This window comes from Leopardus geoffroyi, chromosome E2, assembly GCF_018350155.1.
Source record: "Leopardus geoffroyi isolate Oge1 chromosome E2, O.geoffroyi_Oge1_pat1.0, whole genome shotgun sequence".
Lineage (NCBI taxonomy): Eukaryota > Metazoa > Chordata > Mammalia > Carnivora > Felidae > Leopardus > Leopardus geoffroyi.
The window spans coordinates 37,088,506-37,108,916 of record NC_059335.1 but is presented as its reverse complement, the minus strand read 5'-3'; the positions used below and the strand labels follow the sequence as shown (position 1 = coordinate 37,108,916).

The window sequence follows — 20,411 nt, the reverse complement described above, 5'->3', positions numbered from 1 at the left end:
ATTCTGAGAAAGCATATAAAGCTTGGAATGATTCAACAACTAGCCCAGAGCCTCACACTTAATTAGTAGGGAATTCAGACTCATACTCAGATTTGTCAGAGTCAAAGGCCTATGTTCTTTATGGAATATTGCACAGCTTCTGGAAGTTTCAGAATGCCAACTGTAATGGGGTAAAATCACAGACACATGTCAGATTTAGCATTTATCACCAGAATGTTCAGCACAAAGCATCGATCCCTCATGCATGCTAGATCCTGCCACTGATCATTTTGCCTTTTTCTCATACACAGCACATGACTCCAAAAACAAGGCTCATATGGAAAAGGAATTTACATTTTCAATTATGTATCTGTTCCTGGATGTATTAAAACAGGTTCATCTGTTTCTAACCAATTTTTTTTTTATTACTGATAACTAGTGAGAGTTTATCAAGAGGAAGCAGATAAGGATTAAAAATAGAATCTTAGGATTTTGTCATCAGTATTATGGCTCAAGAGCAATGAAATGTTGGAGATCCCAGGAAATAAAAGCTGCCACATGGAAAAATTAACAGTTCAGAGGGTTTCATAATAGAATTGCTCTAGGAAAAAAAAAAAAAAAGAATCATTAGTTCAAGTGACATAGAAGCATACCTCTTTTTCTTTTAAGTTTGTTTATTTTGAGAGAGAGAGAGAACGCATACATACATGCATGTTGGGGCGGGGGGGGGGGGGGAGGACAGAGAGAGGGAGAGTGAGAGGACAGACAGAATTCCAGGCAGGCTCTATGCTGTCAGTGCAGACCCCAATGTGGGACCTGAGGTCACGAACTGTGAGATCATGACCTGAGCTGAGATCCAGAGTCAGATGCTTAACCAACTAAGCTACCAAGGTGCCCCCAGCATACCTCCTTTTTATTGCATTTTGCTTCATCCCACTTTGCAGATATTGTTTTTTGTTTGTTTGTTTGTTTGTTTGTTTGTTTTTTACAAATTAAAGGTTTGTGGCAACCCTGCATCTAACCAGTCTGTCAGCATCACTTTTTCAATAGGATTTGCTCACCTTGTGTCTCTTTGTCACATTTTGGTAATTCTCATAGTATTTCAAAGTTTTTCATTATTATTATATTTGTTATGCTGATCTCTGGTCAGTGATCTTCGATGTCACTATTGTAACTGTTTTGGGGCACCAAAACCCAGGCCCTTTAAAATGGCAAAATTAACTGACAAATGCTGTATGTGTTCTGACCGCTGATGTGGTGGAAATAGTAAACCCAAGTGGTGCCTGGACATGGGACCGGATTGCTGCAATCTCATGATAAAACTTTAACGGCTGAGGAGTTGCTTCTCATGGATGAGCAAAAAACTGGTTTCTTGAGATGGAATCTGCTCCTGGTGAAGACGCTGTGAAGATTGTTAAAACGACAACAAAGGATTTAGAATATTCTGTAAACTTAGCAGGCTTTGAGAGGACTGACTCCAATTTCAAAACAAGATCTACTGTGGGTAAAATGCCATCAAACAGCTTAGCATGCTACAGAGAAATCATTCATGAAAAGAAGAGTCAACCGATGCAGCAAATTCTACTGTTGTCTTTTTAAAGAAATTGCCACAGCCACCCCAAACTCCGGCAGCCACCAGCCTGATCAGTCAGCAGCCATCAACGTTGAGGCAAGAGTCTCCATCAACAAGATTATGACATGATGAAAGCCCAATGATGACTAGTACTTTTTAAATTATCAATGAAGGATTTCTTTTTTTTTCCAGAGAAGTCTGTGCTTTTATTAGCCAAACAGGCTACTTCAGAAGGATGAAGCAGGACGAGTGGGTGGCCCCAACGCTAGGCTTGCCATGCTTCACAAGCTTAGAGGTGAGGGAGAACTCACCCAGGTAGTAGCCAATCATCTCAGGCTTCATTTCCACCTGACTGAAGGTCTTGCCACTGTAAACACCCGCCATGTTGCCCCCCATCACAGGCAAAATGATCATGTCCTGAAGGCATGCCTTAACCACTTTGGACTTCTCCATTAGGGAGGCCTCCTTATTGGCCTTGTGCAGGCGCTTCAGCAGAGCTGCTTCCTCTGCAAACCCCAGTTCAGCCTCTGTTGCTGAAAGGCAGTGTGCAGCTGCATCAACTGTTCATAGGACCTGCCCAGCAGCTGGTCAAGGTCCAAGCTGCAGGAGGTGAACTTGCTTCTTCTTCTGCTCCACTTATGCCATCTTATCCACTCTTTGCAAAGGACTATTTTTTAAGCAAAGATATGTACATATTTTTCTAGATATAAAACTATTGCACGCTTAACTTTATTGCACAGTATAGTGTAAACATAAATTTTATATGCACTGGGAAACCCCAAAATCCATTACTTGCCTGATCACCATACTTGCTTAACTGCAGTGGTCTGGAATCAAATCTATGTTATCTCTGAAGTATGCCTGTGTTACATTAGAGCATGGAACAAATGGATGTCCAATACTAGCAGAGAAGAATACCACAGAAGTTTGGAAGAAAGGGAAACCCTACAGAAAACAAATCAGAGCAAAATGTTTTCTGCACTAGATCTCAAATCCAAAGATTTCAGCTCAATGGGTATCAAAAACATAAGACCCAAGACATTGACCATATCACTGAAAGTGTGAGTAATACTCAAAATTGTTTTAAATGGCAGATACTCCAACCAAATGTCATTGAATTGCTGAGAAAGTTATTTATTTTTCCATTCTTTCTAGTTACATTAATAAAGAAGTTTGCATACCATGTTAAGATGTCTTTAGCACTCTATTAACACTTGTTAATTTCTCCTGTGCAGTAATGCAAAGTTTCCTTTAAAGATACATTTATTTACACTAAAAGGGAGTCAGTTTAAAGGAAAATAAGTAGAGACTTTATGCGGATATGGTGAAAATCATGACAATGTAATATAATTACTGAACTTGAAAAACACTGCACATCTGGAGAAAAAGCAAGGAGAAATGCTAAAAAACCTGAGTCCTTTAGCAATATTTAGGGACAAGCCCATCTCTCATCATCTCTGAGATTTGTGGGATGAACTGATACTGGAGTCAGACACAAGGGCAAGTTGAGGCAAAATATAATGAGTTTGATTTTATACACTTCCTGGTCATCCACTCGATAGCAAGCCCTAGATACAAGGATAAATGAGATTCAATTCCTGACCGGCCCTTCCCTCAGCATCACAGAAATTTTCTGTAGCAAGAGACTTTCTCAGATAGTTCTAACCACCAGAGACAAATTTTTTCCAACCACATACTGCCCTTCTATGGCATGAAGCCACTCACAGGACTTCTAATCACTCATTCCATAGTTATGCCAGGCAGTCATTTCTCCTTGGAATATGTCTCCTCCATCTGAAATACTCTCAGTTTCTTCCGTCATTCCCAATTTTCCCTCTATCATCTTGACTCCTCATCACTGAAAACATTCTAATTTGTTTATATTTTTAAGCATTACAACCAGAACTGCATATACTATTTTAGGCCTAGCAATATTATTTTAAGGATCAGAAAACAGATACAATCAATTGAGCACTATTATAGGAAACTTTTCCTACGTTTGTTTCAGCTCTGGATCATACCAGCTTTGTGTGTTCCATTGATGACTCTGAATTAACTTACTTTTTCTTAAAAGTATGGAGACTCAACATAGCTTAAGTAATCATTTCTTTTGAGTTCATGAGTTACATAATTAGAAAATAAATACAAAGACTATTCCTTTCCATAAGCACACATTCTTTACCACTGTTCTCTAAGTTCCTCAGGTAACATAAATAGGGATTCAAAGGAAAGGGGTCATATGGATAGTAGAATACTACATTGCAGTATTGGTTACATGGCTTCCTATTTTTCATGATTTTTTTTAAAAAGGCCTCATATAGCTTAAGAGATTTTATAAGTTTCCAAATTATTTTTTAAAAAAAGCTTCCTAAGTTTCTTTATACCAATTCTTTCCTTTCCAAACTCATCATAATCACTCATTTGGATGTCATTGTGTTACTAGTGGGGCAGAGAAATCACCTGTTGATGCACATTTACAATAGTCATGTTCTATCTCTCCAATACTACCAGGGGCAGAAGACTGCAGATTAATTCTTAAGCTAAACCTCACAAAGTACAGAACTCTAATTTTCAATAAAACAGGAAGACAAGTCTCCATCTTTTCCAACTGTACCTTTATTTATAAAAGGCTGTAAGTGGGCACTTGTCCTGGAGAGCAATATCTTTATCCTAGGGAGGATGCTCAAACAGCAGAGTGAAAATAACAGAAGTCTCTTATGTAGGTAAGGGGACATTCCAAGCCATTCTGCCTCATTGAACTCTGACTAAAATTAGGCCAGTCCTGTCCCAGCTTAATTTGCAGACACAACACCCAGGGGATCTTGTTAAAACACGGATGCTTATTCCCTGCCTCTGGGGTCAGGCCTGAGAGTCTGCATTTTTAACAAACTTTTCTTCAGAGAAGCCATACCACTGGTCCAGAGAGCACACTCAATTGTTAAGGGATTAACAGAAAATTGGCAGATTTGGGATTTCCTACATTTGATTCTAATTGTATTTGAAGAGTAGACTACCATAGATTTCATTTGCTCAATAAACATGTATGGAGCATTTGCAACGTTCCAGGCACTGCTTTAGGTGATGGGCATTCAGCAGTGATTTTCTTCCCCCAATGCCCTTTAGGCTTTGGTTCAAGTAAGTGGGTCTCTACTTAAAGATCCCACTGCAGTAGGGCAAGCATTTCTAGCACAGCTCTGATACTAACATTAAGAGCAAGGACCTTGAGAATTATTAAGATTTGGTTTTGAAAGCTTGCTGTCACTTAATCACCTTGCCATCCTGAGTAAATTAACTAATCTCTGAGCCTCAATTTTCATATATATGATGAATAAAAAGGCATGATGTTTGTAAAGCATTGGTCCAGTGCCTGACATGAGTAGTATTCAAAAACAATGCCAATTATTATTACTCTTGTTCCAGTTCTGGCACTGAGCCACAGAGCAAAGCACAACCTGCAGATGCAGACATACTTAGTGGTAATCTATGCAGGGCTGGGCAGAGAGGGACCAACAAATAGCAGGTGGAGGATCCTGAGAACAGGTCCTGAGAGTTATGCACTTCCCTATTCCAGATATGATCGTGTGCATCAAAACAGATTTTTCTGTAATGACAAACATGCCCATATCTGAACTGAAGCCACTTTTACAGAGTCTAAATGCTGTACACAGGGTGGAATGAGACGTATAGAAAGGGGTCAAGAAGGCTACCAAATCATCCAATGAGATTTCATAGATACTATATGGTTCCAGGGGTACAAGCTACTTCTTACACTATGGGTGAACTGCTATGGGCAGTGTAAACCTCAGAAGGGTAAGAAATGACCCTAACAGCAGAGGGTGATACCAGAAAGAGGAAGGGAGAGAAGTGGCAGGGATCCCATCCCTAGAATTGGAGGAGAAAGGGACTTGGATATCAGGTTGTAATAATCCAGTTGCTGATTTACCTACCAGCTGGAAGATCCTAAAAGGTGAACACAGGATCTATGGAAATATGATCCAAAGGGAGGGACATGAGAGTCACGCAGGTGGGATGAGTGGTAAATGAAATGTAACCCAGACTGGAGTGCTCAACAGTTATGCAAACTGGCCATTTGAATATGGAAGCAACTTGTTCTGTGCTAATGCTGCATGCTTGCACGAGACACATTCATTTTAAGAGTTATTAGAGGGGCGCCTGGGTGGCTCAGTCGGTGAAGTGTCCGACTTCGGCTCAGGTCATGATCTCGCGGTCCGTGGGTTCCAGCCCCGCATCGGGCTCTGTGCTGACAGCTCAGAGCCTGGAGCCTGTTTCAGATTCTGTGTCTTGCTCTTTCTCTGACCCTCCCCTGTTCATGCTCTCTCTCTGTCTCAAAAATAAATAAATGTTAAAAAAAATTAAAAAAAAAAGAGTTATTAGAATACCAAAGTAGAAAAGAGAAATACGTGGACAGACCAAAGCACAGGAAAAAATATAAGAAATTGAGGCAAAAGAAATGTCCATCTGTTATTTCAGAGGTCAGTTAGAAATCACAGTCTGGGGATAAGAACTGTGATAATTTCATGTAATTCTGAAATATTAGTGACATTTTCACAAGGCACATGTGTATGTGTCTAGGTGACCACAGGAAGGAAGGGCTAATAGACAGTATACTGGTCTGGTGCTAGGCTTGGAGGGCAGGAAAAGATGATGAATGAGTGAATGATCAAAGGATAGATATACAAGCTTTAGGGAAAAAAAAATCAAGTTAAAAACTTGAGGACAGTAGGGAGAAACCCAGAAGCCATATTAAACCTGACAAGGAGGGCTAGCCATAGGGAGAGAGCCTCTGTGGTTTTGAAAACTTTCACAGAGCTGAAAACCTTCACTGGGGAACTTGACAGACTACAGATCAGTAAGAAGGCCAAGCGTTATTGGCAGTAGCAATTAAAGATCCAGAAACTAGACTGGAAAAAACTTGCATTCATAAGAAGAATGAACTTCTGCTCTTGTTCTCATTTGCCTTTCTGATCTTACAGTGGAGCACAGCGTATGAAGGAATTTACGAGACCGTGGCCACATGGTAAAATGTCAGAGCGCTTGGCAACTGTCACTACGTGAAGGGGATTTCTCCCCGCACCCCGGCTCATTAGTCTTACCACAACAATATCTTGTGTACGCTGGCATTTTGGAAACTTCGCCATTAGTCCTTTCTGATAATCACCCAAAGTGAATTACTGTTTCCTAGTGCGACTTTACCCTGACTTTTTCTTGTAACCAGCCATGAATATATCAACATTAAATGGGTGGAATATGGAAAAGGTGACTTCACAATTTTTTTTGACTCTTCTGAAAATGTCACGTCCTCAGTTGGGAACATTTGAGAGGTCATTTTGCTTCCTGTCCCCATGCAGTAAACCACATCTATCTTTCTTTATATACGCCTTTTTCGTAGTTTCACTTGGGCTTGGTCCAAACTAAAGTGGAGGTAGAGACATGACTTTCATAGTAAATTGTGGTCCAGGGAAGACACACGGATTGAATGAATGAGGTTGAGTAAAGATATGTAAAATTGATTAATATAATGTACTTGAGTTTACTACGTAACAATTGCCTCTTTTCTTTCTCGGTGTTTACAGCCTACATTTTTAAAGCAACACCAAAGAAAATGTCATCCTCATTATAAAAAAGAAACAAAATCTAGAGAAGATGTCTGAAACGCAGTCACATTAAGTACATAAACAAGTGTGTTTTATTTCTTTTATTGTCTGCTCTTTAAAATTTTATTTCTGAACTCCAGGAAGATTCTTTCTTTGTGAGAAAAAAAACTACCTAGGGATAATTTACCTAGGGGTGCCTGGGTGGCTCAGTTGGTTGAGTATCTGACTTAGGCCCAGGTCATGATCTCGTGGTTCATGAGTTTGATCCGTGCATCAGGCTCTGTGCTGACAGCTCAGGGCCTGGGAGCATGCTTCAGATTCTGTGTCTCCCTCTCTCTCTGCCCCTCCCCAGCTTGTCCTCTGTCTCTCTCTTTCTCTCTCTAAATTTTAAAAATCATTTAAAAAACTAAAAAAAAAAAAAATGACCCAGTGGCTAACCTAAGTTCTGTTGTTCCCAGCTATGGGAACAGAATGTCAAAATCAGAAACAACTTGTGCCATCAGGAATTTAGTTTTAATTGACTGAACAAACCCAAACCTCCTTTCTCCTCATCCTCCTCAAAGATGGACACAGGTTCAAGTCTTAATTTTTGAGACATCTTATGCTCATAAACTTGGTATCCATAATTGCTATCAATTTAAAATATGGAAATAATTATGGTTTTAGTAGCACACATTTTGCATTATGCAAATTAGGACTGATGGATCCCTTTCACCTTTGTTTTTTGTTGTATCATTTCACCAATAGAAATGAATGATGCAATCCCATTGTGCAGGTAAGAGGAATGGAGTTGCTTAAGGCCAAACAGCTACCGTGTAAACAATCTGAAGTTCAGGCAAAGAACTTGTCCAATGAGCTGAAAGTTGTCTCATACAATAGTTCAATTCTTCTTCAAAAAAGGGTCATAAAAATATTCATTTACAGATGAGAGGCAAAACATTCAACAATAAAGTAACTGGCTCATTCAACTAATAATATTTAAAGGAGATGTAAATTAAACTTGCTTTCATTCCACACCTTAGGTTATTTTCTCTACATCATAGGGAGAGATGAATACATTGCTTTTCAATGTAGTGAGGGATGGTGGGTGGGGGGGCCGGGGCGGGGGGTAACATGAAGCAGAATAGAGTGGCTGAGAGTGCCAATGCTGGAATCAGACTTCCTTAATGAAAAGGTCAGTTTCATCAGCTTGTCCTTGGGGTAGTTTACTGAATTTGTCTATTTCAGCATTCTGGCCTATACAGTGGAACTCACTACAGATATCCTCACAGGGACATTATAAACAGCCAATGAACAACTACGCGTAAGCACTCAATGCAGTGTCCGGTACATTGTATATAGTCAACAAACGTTTGCAGTGAGAGGCATGAAGACAGTTATTCTTTCTATTTTCCCTCTAGCATAATCTAGAATCTAGTACTATTTAGGTTTTAAGTCAGCACCTTTATTCAATAACTCTCATTTGAAGGGCAACATGACAACCATATTGCACCTCTACTGTGTCCCTGAAAAGTATTATCTCAGTGATTTGGAGAAAGGCCAGCATAACTAAATGACATTTGTTGAGAGAAATTTGTGTAGGAAGCAAAGATATGTTTACCAAACAGGGAGTGAAACATATTTCAGGGCTTCTCATCTACAGGTGCCCATTATCTATAGAGAGACCAACACTGGAGTCACATGGTCGTGTTTTTATAAAAGTGGCAAAGACATTTTAACCTCAATTAGTCAAGACCATTGTTTCTTTCCTTCTCCAATCACTCTTTGCCTTTCTTCTCCCATGGGTTAGGAGTGACGTACCCTGTGGACATTTTGGGGTCTAGCTGACTGGAGAGTCTGCTGGGACTTTGTGGATTTAGCAGAATATATTTACATGGTTCAGTAGCTTTGTGTATCATAGTTATTTCTAGGTGTCGCAACGTAGGGACTTCCAAAGATTTACCTATCTTCCACTGACCACAGCACCACACTGATGAGTGTAGTATCATGTACAAATATGTGATTTGTACATTTGTGATTTGGCCCCTGGCACCAGAATTATCTGATAGAAGAAAGAAAAAAAAATATTTAAAATTTAAAGCTTGTCAATAGAATTTTTTTCCAACCCACACACATGAAACTTAAAAAGAAAAAGATTTGGTTCTCAATGAAGCCTAATCAAATTACAATTTTTATTCCATCAAGAGTATATTTGGCAATTCAAGAACAATAAATTTAAAAAATCAAACTTCCTTTTAAAGAGCCTGAAGTTGGGGCGCCTGGGTGGCTCAGTGGGTTAAGCGGCCGACTTCAGCTCAGTTCATGATCTCGCGGTCCGTGAGTTCGAGCCCCGAGTCGGGCTCTGTGCTGACAGCTCAGAACCTGGAGCCTGTTTCAGATTCTGTGTCTCCCTCTCTCTGACCCTGCCCCGTTCATGCTCTGTCTCTCTCTGTCTCAAAAATAAATAAACGTTAAAAAAATAAATAAATAAAGAGCCTGAAGTTAACTTTCTATTCACTCTACAAGAGAAAATAATCTAAAGCTATCATAAGATTATGCTGCCAAATAATTTAGGAAACAGAAACTCTTAAGGTACTGTTTCAAGGAATTAATTTTAAAAATATGCTATTCTTTTGCATCATGTGACATTTGTAATTTTTTAAATTATATTCTGTTGTGACTTCTTTACTCATTCTAAATCAATATGGTATTTCATATAGATTTAAATTCATAATTTTGTATTTTTTATTTTGAAGGCTCCATTCATATTATAAAACTTCAACACCTACAAACATGAATGTGTCTGATCTAGAATATCTTCCACGTATACGGAGATTTGGCTAAGTCTTTTCAAGTGTTTGAGAGTGAATTCTTGCTCAATCAACTTAGAGGCAACCAGAAATGCAGAAAAGGTAAACCCAAGGGGAAAGATGGCATCATGTTAGGTGTTCTGTTGGCTCTTTTTACTTTCCTTTTGGGCTCTTTGAACAATTTTACCTGAGGCTATGTAGCAGAGCTCTGCAAGCTCAAAGAATGAATATCCTCCCTTGATTTGTCAGAGCTACCAGGGGCGCTCTTTGGGAGAAAGGAACAACATGAAGAAGAAACAAGTAAATACACGCACAAACTTGAATAGGCATCACAAGAATTCAAAAAGGGGTTGAAAGAGAAGCAGTAAAGAGAATCATTTGGGAATAAAGACACAGGAAATGTTTCTACTACTTAGAATAATGCTTCTATTAATCCCCCCCCATCTTCATTTGCTGCAACCCCACCATCTACATTTCCTGTACTTTTTTTTTTAACATCTTCAATAAAAAATTCATGCAGTAAATGTGTGTTACATGGGAACTACGTGCCAGGATCTGAGCTATGTGTTGGGCTATCACATTAAGCAAAAATGAAGACCCTATATTCCAAAATTAATAAACTGAAATCCTCACCGCCACTGTGATGGTATTAGGGGATGGGGCCCTTTGGAGGTGATCACATAATGAAGGTGGAGCACACATGAAGAGATTAGTGCCCTTATAAAAGAGACCTAAACAGCATAAAGGAAGCTGGTCCTCATCATATCCCAAATCTGCCTGCACTTTGGTCTTGGACTTCCCAGTCTCCACAGCTGAGAAATAAATGATTATTGTATAAAAAAAAAAAGTAGACCCTATACACACCCAACATATAGCAAGAGTGAGAGATAATTAAAACTATCCAAAAATCACACAGACAGGAATTGCAAGACTGATATGTACTACAAGTGTGAGAGGGGTGCCTGGGTGGCTCAGTTGGTTAAGTGTCCAACTTTGGCTCAGGTCGTGATGTTAAAATTCTTGAGTTTGAGTCCTGCAACAGGATCTCTGCTGTCAGCACAGAGCCCCCTTCAGATCCTCTGTCCCCCTCTCCCTCGGCCCCTCCTCCACTCCCACATGTGTGCATGCTCTCTTTCTTTCAAAAATAAACATTTTTTAAAAAGGGTGAAAGAGTTAAAAGATAGACAGGCAGATATGACCTAGCCAGATATGTCCAGACAGATCTCCCAGAGTGCATAATATTTAGCTAATTTTTAAAATATAAATTGAGGAAATAAAAGTTACGAATAAGCTACAGGATAAGAGGGAACGATGAATAATATTTCAGTCAGAAGAATATATGGGGCAAAGCCACAGAGCACAAGAGAAAGAAATCACAAGTCATATCTTAAAAAATGATTAATTTGTATATTAAGAAATGTAATTTTACAGAAAGTATATTGTATCAGGTGGAAGAGTACCATTGTCATCATCACCACCATCATTACCATTTTTATTACTATCATTGCTACGATGTCCACAACCACCAATTTGAGCCCTATGTACCAGACACTATGCTGGTTTTCTTATTTAATCCTTATACAAACCTATGTTCATTCATTTCATCATTCATTCATTCATCCATTCAATACCTATATTTATTAAATACCTAACCTATACCGGCCATTCTGACAGGAATGCAATTAATATTTGGTATTTGACAAAACAGATGTAGACTCTACTTCAATGGAACCTTAATTTATAATTAATATTAGCTTGATACATGTTACCTGCTAATTATTTGTATCTCATTTGACTCTGTGTCCTGAAATTACTCAATTATTATCTCATGGCTCATCTCTGGAGGGTGTCTCAAGCTCATCCGGTGGGACAAATACATGTCAGCTTCAGGAAGGTTGCAAGGAGAAAGAGAGAATTGCTCAGGAATAGATCTGTCTGAGAGAGTGCTCCTGGACACAAGGATCTTTGAGGGTGAGTACAGACTCTCAGAGGTGCTCATAGGCACTGCCACATGAAAAAAATCCTGCGGGTGCCTGGGTCTCCATCCACGAGCTCGTGAACTGACACACTGTGCCCTGGCCAGGGGTGGGGTATTCAGGAGTAGGATCTGCTTTATCCTTTTCCTGCAGGCTTGCCACTGCAGAGACCAACAATATATGAGCATGTACTACAGATCTTTAAACCTCCCAGACAGGACATACATGGTAATTGGACTGGGGGGTAGGCAAAAGACTTTTCCCCGATGAGACACAATCTCTGGTCAATCACCTGCCAGACAGGGCATTGTGCTGCCAGCCTAGAGTAAGGTATCATGTCCTACTCCAAGATGTCATAGGGCAGTGTGACCAACTCTGACATGCTGTGTCCATGCCCATGCACCTGACAGGGAAGAGAATGAAAGTAGTCATGGGCAGGAGAGAGAAGGAGGCTCAGTAGGCCTAGGGAACAGGGGGCAGGGAGGCAGGTGGTCAAAAAACCATCCCACAGCATTGCTGTGACATGATACTCTGTGCAAGCTAAAGTTCCAAGCCTGGGTACGTGCTCCATTGACCCATTGGATTTCACTTATAAAATACAAATTCAAAAGTAAAATTACTAGGAATTTCAAGTTGGCAAATGCAGAACACTAAATCCCAAGTACAGGATCCTTCTAAATGTGAGGCCTTGTACAACTGCATTGGTCCATGAAGCCAGCCCTGACTGTGAGGCAGAGAGTAATTATGTACAGAGGTTAGGAAGTTTTTCCTGAGAAGGTGAGACCTGAGTGATGAGAAAGATCTAGACATGGAGTAGGAAGAGATAATTATTATTAAAACAGACTGAATGTTTGTGTCCCCCAGTCCTCCAAATACATATGTTGAAACCTAATCCCCAAAATGATGGTGTTTGGGGGTGGGGAGCCTTGTGAGTGGTTAAGTCATGACGGCACTGGAGGAGTGCTCTTACAAGATACCTCGGAGAGCTCCCTTACCTCTTCCATCATGCAGAAAGAACACAGTGAAAAGATGGCCATCTATAAACCAGGAAGTAGGCTCTCACACACCGTATTTGCTGGCATCTTGATCGACTCCCCAACCTCCAGAACTGTGAGAAAAAAAAATAATACTTGTTGTTTATAAGCCATTCACTGTATGGTAGATATTTTTAGCAGCTCAAATGGACTAAGATACCTCTTCCCCTTTTTTAAGATTGAGTAGGTGAATTAGCCTGTGTGTGACAAAAATCCCCATTAGCCAGATTCCAAACTCTTTGTTTTTAACCAGTGCTGTATTTCTGCTTTTACTTGGGAAGGCTGTGTTTTTCCTATAGAAAGAAACCAAGGATAGTTTTTTATAAAACCAGGGGTAAGTTTGTCAAAAAGCTGCAGTTATACTTCATAGCTCAATGAAAATAAAAGAACAAAACAAAAACAAAAAATCTGAACACCAAAAAAACCATATGACTTACATATAAATTATGAAAGGATCTCTGCAATCAACTTAATTAATATGCCCAAAGTTTTGTGCATGTGTTTGTGTACTGTGTATGGTATGTGTGTGTGTGTGTGTGTGTGTGTGTGTTCATGCATGTGTGTGTGTGTGTGTGTGTGATGATATTTAACTTAAGATCTTTTTGGCAGATTTCAAGTACAAATCAAGTATAAAACACAGTATTCTTAACTATTGTTACTTCCTGTACATGTAAAATGTAATCTTGCTCAACTGAAATTTTGTACCCTTTGGCCAACGTCACCCCATTTCCCTCTCTCCCAGTCTCTAGGCACATCAATCTGTTTTCCCTTTCTATGAGATTGGTTGTTTAAAGATTCTACAGGGGCACTTGGGTGGCTCTGTCAGTTGCACGTCCAACTCTTGATTTCAGCTCAGGTCACGATCATATGGTTCATGAGATTGAGCCCCACATCAGGCTCTGTGCTGACAGTGCGTAGTCTTCTTAGGATTCTCTCTCTCACTCTCTCTCTCTACCCCTCCCTTGTAATAAACTTAAAAAAAAATAAAAATAAAGACTCTACCTACAAGAGAAATCATACAGTGTTTGTCTTTCTCTGACTTAGTATTAATGCCCTCTAGCTCCATCCATGTTATCACATAGATGTGATATTCCTTTTCTTCTTAGGACAGAATAACATTCCCCTGTATATGTAATCTAATACTATATTTTCTTTACTCTTCTGGTAAGGGAAATTTAGGTTATTTCTATATCTTGGCTATTATGAGTAATGCTTTGATGAATATGGGAGTGACAATATCTCTTTATCATCTTGTTTTCAGTTCCTTTTGGTTATGTGCCCAGAAGTGGGGTTACCAGATCATAGAGTAGTTCTATTTTTCATTTTTTCACTTTTTAAATTTCTTTTGAGAGAGTGTACGTGCATAAGCGGGGGAGGGGCAGAGAGAGATGGAGAATCCCAAGCAGGTTTTGCACTGTCAGCACAGAGCCCAAGGCAGGAGCCGATCCCAGGAACCATAAGATGCTTAACCAACTGAGCCACCCAGGTGACCCTCTATATTTCATTTTTTGAGGAATCTCCACACTGTTTTCTGAAATAGCTCTACTAATTTGTATTCCCACCAGCAGTGTACAAGAATTCCCTCTTCCATACTTCCTGACCATCACTATTTCTCTTACAGTCATTCTTACACATGTGAAGTGCTATCTCACTGTGGCTTTGATTTGCATTTCCCGGATGATTAGAAATGCTGAGGGGTGCCTGGGTGGCTCAGTCGGTTGAGCGTCCGGTTTCGGCTCAGGCCATGATCTCACGGTTCATGAGTTCGGGCCCACATCAGGCTCTGTGCTGACAGCCCAGAGCCTGGAGCCTGCTTCTGATTCTGTGTCTCTCTCTCTCTCTCTCTCTGTCCCTCCCCCACAAGCACTCTGTCTCTCTCTGCCTCTCAAAAATAAAGAAAACTAAAAAAATAAATAAGTAAAAAAGAAATGTTGAACACTTTTTCATGTACAGTAGCCATTTGAACTTATTTTGAAAGTGTTTATTTAAGTACTTTGCCCATTTTTAATGAGATCATTTGTATTTTTGGTATTGAATTGTATGAGTTCTTTATATTTGGAGATTAACCCTTTATAGTTTACAAATATTTGTTCTCATTCCATTCGTTACGTTTTCATTTGCTATTTTCTTTCTCTGAAGCAACTTTTTACTTTGATGTAATCCAACGTGTCTATTTTTGCTTTTGTTGCCTGTGCTTTTGGTATTATATCAAGAAATTATTGCCAAGACCAGTGTTAAGATTTTCTCTGTTTTTTTTATTGTTGTTGTTGTTTTGTTGTTGTTGTTGTTGCTGCTGCTGCTGCTGTTGTTTTTGTTGTTGTTGTTTCAGGAGTTTTATGGTTTCAGGTCTTACGCTTAATCCTTTAATCCATTTTGAAATGAATTTTGTGTGTGTGAGACCAGTACAATTTCAACTTTTTGCATATGGATATCTAGTTTACCTAACACCATTTATTGAAAAGACTATCCTTGGGGCACCTGGGTGGCTCAGTCGGTTAAGCAACTGACTTTGACTCAGGTCATGATATCGCGGTCCGTGAGTTCGAGCCCCGAGTTGGGCTCTGGGCTGATGGCTCGGAGCCTGGAGCCTGCTTCCGATTCTGTGTCTCCCTCTCTCTCTGTCCCTCCCCCATTCATGCTCTGTCTCTCTCTGTCTCAAAAATGAATAAACGTTAAAAAAAAATTAAAAAAAAAAAGACTATCCTTTCTGCATTGTGTGTATTCCTCCTTGAGGATCAGTTGACTGTAAATGTATAGGTTTACTTCTGAATTCTCTTTTCTGTTCCATTGGTTTATTTATCTGCTTTTATACCAGTACCATATCGTTTTGATTACTGTAACTTTATAATACCATTTGAAGTCAGAAAGTATAGTGCATCTAGCTTTGTTCTTCTTGATCAAGATTGCTTTGCTATTTGAGGTCTTTTGTGTCTCCATGTGAATTTTAAGGTTGTTTTTTTCTATTCATGTGAAAACCTCAATAAAACTGTTTTTTAAAAAAAATGGACATACAACTTTTTCTATTTATGTGAAAAATTCAATAAGACTTTTTAAAAAAGAAAATACAACTTTTTGTAATAAACAACAACTACAACAAAACCCATATGCAAATAATGCTCTTTTGCTTAAATATCGTCCTTGATTTCCAGTCACCAGAGCTTGAACAAAGACATTTCAAGTTTCTGATTCTTGTTTTAGCCTTAATTCCTTCCATTTCTCTTCTTATCCTAATACTCTAAAATTGGGGAGTTAACAATATTTATAGTTGTCTAAACCTACCATGCCATTCCACATAGGTTTTGAATCTTTGTACATGATGTTTCTCATCCATTCAATGGCCTATTCCCAGTCTTTACACCTAATAATCAATAAGGATATATTCAAAGTCCAGCCCAGAAGTCAACTTACTTCTGTGGAAATACACTACTTACCTGTAAGAGATATTATGTTCTTCTTACTGTGTAATACCAAGGTATTTATTCTTGAGCTCACTGCCTCTATTGACTATTTGTTCATACCAGTCTTTCCCATGACACTAAAAATCCTTATGTGCATGAATCACATAAACTTCATGTTTATAGGGTTAACATTGTGCTTAATTCATAATAGGTATTCGTTTCATGCTAATTGATTTATGTTCTGCCCATAGGATATTTTACCTGTCACGTCCCTCTGCCTGAAGGGCCAGTAGCTCATGTAAAAAAAGTTTTCCTAACCAACTCTATAAAAATGTATCAGACAGGCCATATTTTTACAGTTGAACAGGGGAACAAATAAGGAAATGTCTCTGTCTGTAGGCCATTCTGATGTTGAATTTTCTTGCCAGCAATGTTCCCAATTAATGTTCAAGAAAAACCATTTGTTTTAGACAATCATTCAATGATATGTTTTGTTTTGTAAAAGAACAGCATTTGAATGTATCAAGACAGAAACAGACAGACAGAAGACAATAAAAGAGTTTTCTTTTTACTGTCTATTTTCGAATATAAAATATACATCAAGGGTAGTTTTTGAGGTCTGCTTGTTTTTCTGTATAGTTATTATGCCCATTAGGCACCCAGGAAAACAAACAGGATGCACAACTAAAATACTGCAGAAAAAGAAAAGCCCAAGAATCTAGCAAAAATATGGTGTTTAAACTAATATATCTTATTTTATCCACAACATATATACTCTTATTAATATAATATTTTATGAATATAAAAAATAAATATAAGTATATAAATGTGTGTGTGCTTCCATTGTGACAGGCACAATTAGTTTGTATACAGAAGCTCATTTATTCCTCACAACAATCTTGTAAGGTCAATGTTATTATTTCACAAAGGTAAGATTCAAGTTTAGAAAGAGATTAAAAGATTTAAATTTTGATTTTCTTGATCTCAAAGCTGATGCTGTTGGTCTACTAAATACTAAAACCAAGATGATAATATCAAAAACAATAAAACAATCTTAAAGCACTGATTGAGCCCTCATCATACACTCATTCTTATTGCTATAGACGCATGATACAATTAAATTCTCACCCCTACTCTATTAACCTGTTCTCCCCATTTGACAGAAGCCCAGAGAATATAGTAGGCACACAGACTACACTGTTTTCACATCATGGCACTGAAGTTATAAGAACTCTAGTTCCTAACAGCTATGTTTCAGAATCATTCATGTGTGTAACAGTCTATATGTAATATCTGTACACTTAGAAATACCCAGGTAAATATCAATTAACAGTCAAATTTAAACTTTTTAGAGACAATGTGCTCGACAGATGTTATTACTATGTCAAAATAGCAGAAGTGCACATCAGGTTTATCACTATCTGTGATAAACAAGCAAGAAATTAATGGAGTAAGGACTACTGAATCACACAACACTATTCATTCCTTTAACTAGATGGCTCAAGGCTTTAGTCTAACATTCCTGTTCAATTTCTATTTTTTGTTCTTTTCATTCTTATGTTAGTTTTCTTCTGGTTTGCCTGTCTTTTTCCTTCGCATCAGTCATCTCTCCTCATTATAAAAATATGACAGAGTCTACTACTGCTCTTTCTAATAAGTTCTATGCTTGGAAATCAGAAAATCAAACCTGTCCTCTTAACCTATGGAAAGGATATTTACTTGGATAGTTACTGTGCATCAATATATAGGAGACATAATGTTAAGCTAAAAGCCAGTGAAGAAGTCCCCACCTTTATAAAATAAGAGTCTAATCTAGGAGGCAATTAAAGAGAGAAGTTGTACACAGGAATGATAGCTATGATAAGTATAAATTATAAAGATGATATGAATGTATATGGTAGAGGAAACTAACCTAACTATGGGAATGTGTCAAAAGAAACAATTATTATTAAAGTGACGATTATTCACACAGTCATACATAATGATCATAATTTTGAAGACCTATTTCCCAATACCTGCTCCAGAAAAGTGAGAAGCAAAGAATATATTACTACTTTTTGTACCATCCTTTTCTGGTCTATTGTTCAGCACAACAGTGGCCCACTTCATGTTCCATAACTATTCTCCGCCTTTATATAATTACATGTTAACAAAAAATATATTCCATAATTAAAGTTCTATAGTTTATGAGAGTTATGTTACACGTGAATGCTAGATAGATGGAGAATATACACTCAGGCTCACTTTTCTCCTCTCCACTTTCCTCTCTACTTTTTCTTGTTCTTCCCAGTGAAAATGAATGTATCACCATTAAAAGTGCAGGTTCTAGAGACAACACAGCTGGATAAACAGCTTGGCTCTATTCTGTAGAATTTGTGTGAACTTGGGTACATATTTAATTTCTCTGTGCATGAGTTTGCCTATATACAAGGAAGGGATACAAGTTGTAACTTCCTTCTCAGGGTGTTGTTGGGATAAAATGAAAAGGCTCCTGGCACATAGTAACTGTTCTAAACATATTAGCTGTCATCACTGACAGGATTTTAGCATACTCGCTGGATCCTGTTAGCTTTTACTGTGCATCCTATAGGCCCAGCTAACCTCCTCTAATTCTTCTTTGGGTATTCTTGTTGCTTAGTTTCATTCTCAGATTTAGCACAGGCTTCTTGAGACTAGAACCATCATCTTATTTTTAAAACCACACGCATCCCCCAGAAACTTAAGACTTTGTGACAGACTCTGTCACTCAGTCTCTCATTTTCATTTATTTCCTCACTTTTTATGTCAGCTCATATGCTCTAGTGGTCAAGGAACTTAGTTCAGGTATGGCATTCTCCTCCTTGAATAGCTTTGGATGATAAATACATGAGGTAGTATCAAAGGAATAGAAATCATGCCAGTGAGTTCTACATTCCCACAAATGGCCTGCTTTCACATGATACAGATTCAAAGTACTTGAGAACCACAAGTAAAAATCACTCTTTGGGTACAGAAAACTACAAATGAAAAGATTTAGTTTTGAAACATATGTACCTGGGAGGTTTGTGCATATGCTTTGTTTTGGATTTTCTCATCTTGTAATCTGCATTGTTTGTGCTGACAATTCCTTCTGAAAGGGATCATGAGTGACTTCCAGCTGGAAGAAAGAGAAGAAAGCAAACAGCTTGTAGGCAAATGCACAAAAAAATCTGGGCTTCTTCTAAAATGGCATGCACAAGCTTGTAACTATTTAAGTCTCAATATCTCTACGTGGAAGTTCATCCTGCTATAAACAAGAAAATAGAATTTTTTTAAAAAACACAAAAATCTTGACTTTGTTTATGGGAAACCATGTTCCCTGTTCTCTATTATAAAATCTCAGGGATAAAAGGGACGTGAAAAGAGTGTGAAGTCTAAACTCTTTTTAGACACTTGTGCGTTTTATATATACCACAATGATTTGAGACAAGCAAGGATGGTGAGAAGATGGAAGGGGGTAGAAGAAATAAAAAATCGGACTGAGTTAGAGAGGGGTAGTTGTTTGGATGTTATCAGGTACCCGATGATTGGCTGATACATGGCTTCTGTCTTCGGGGAATGACTGGGAGTCCATTATTATCATTATATAATACAAATGAGGATCAGGACTTACTGAATGCCTACTGTGTGAGAAGCACTATGGTATGTGGTGCAGTCACAAAAGCTTCTTCAAGTCCCACAAAGATGCAATAAGACAGATACTAGCATTATTATTATTTTATACACAGGAATACTGAAGCATAAATTAAGTAACCTCACCAAGGTCAAACACTCATCAGAGAGCTGTGATTAAAAGCCAGGCTGTCTTACTCCAGGCCCTTGTCCTTAATCATCATGCACCATCCTCTCCAAAGCATGTGAACTGCAATACTTTGAACACTGATGTGCATACACTATAAACAGACTCCCAGATTCCACAGGAATAAAAAATTCTCACCACGGTCCAGAAATGTAAGCATTTACCAGATTGCAAATAACTTCTTAAAAGGATGCTAGGAGCAATAACAATACCCTTCTACTTATATTTTG

At 38.4% G+C, this 20,411-nt stretch overlaps 1 long non-coding RNA gene and 1 pseudogene across 1 annotated transcript in view; both read right to left on the bottom strand.

Moving 5' to 3' along the window:
• The window catches only part of LOC123579251, a 113,581-nt gene extending 94,080 nt beyond the window's left edge, over positions 1 to 19,501 (bottom strand). The window contains exons 1-2 of the long non-coding RNA XR_006702698.1: positions 19,398 to 19,501; positions 12,928 to 13,040 (exon numbers count right to left, since the gene is read on the bottom strand). This is a non-coding gene — a long non-coding RNA (uncharacterized LOC123579251). The remainder of the gene's footprint in view (positions 1 to 12,927; positions 13,041 to 19,397) is intronic.
• On the bottom strand, positions 1,775 to 2,197 carry LOC123578416 (annotated as a pseudogene).
• Positions 19,502 to 20,411: the final 910 nt, after the last annotated feature.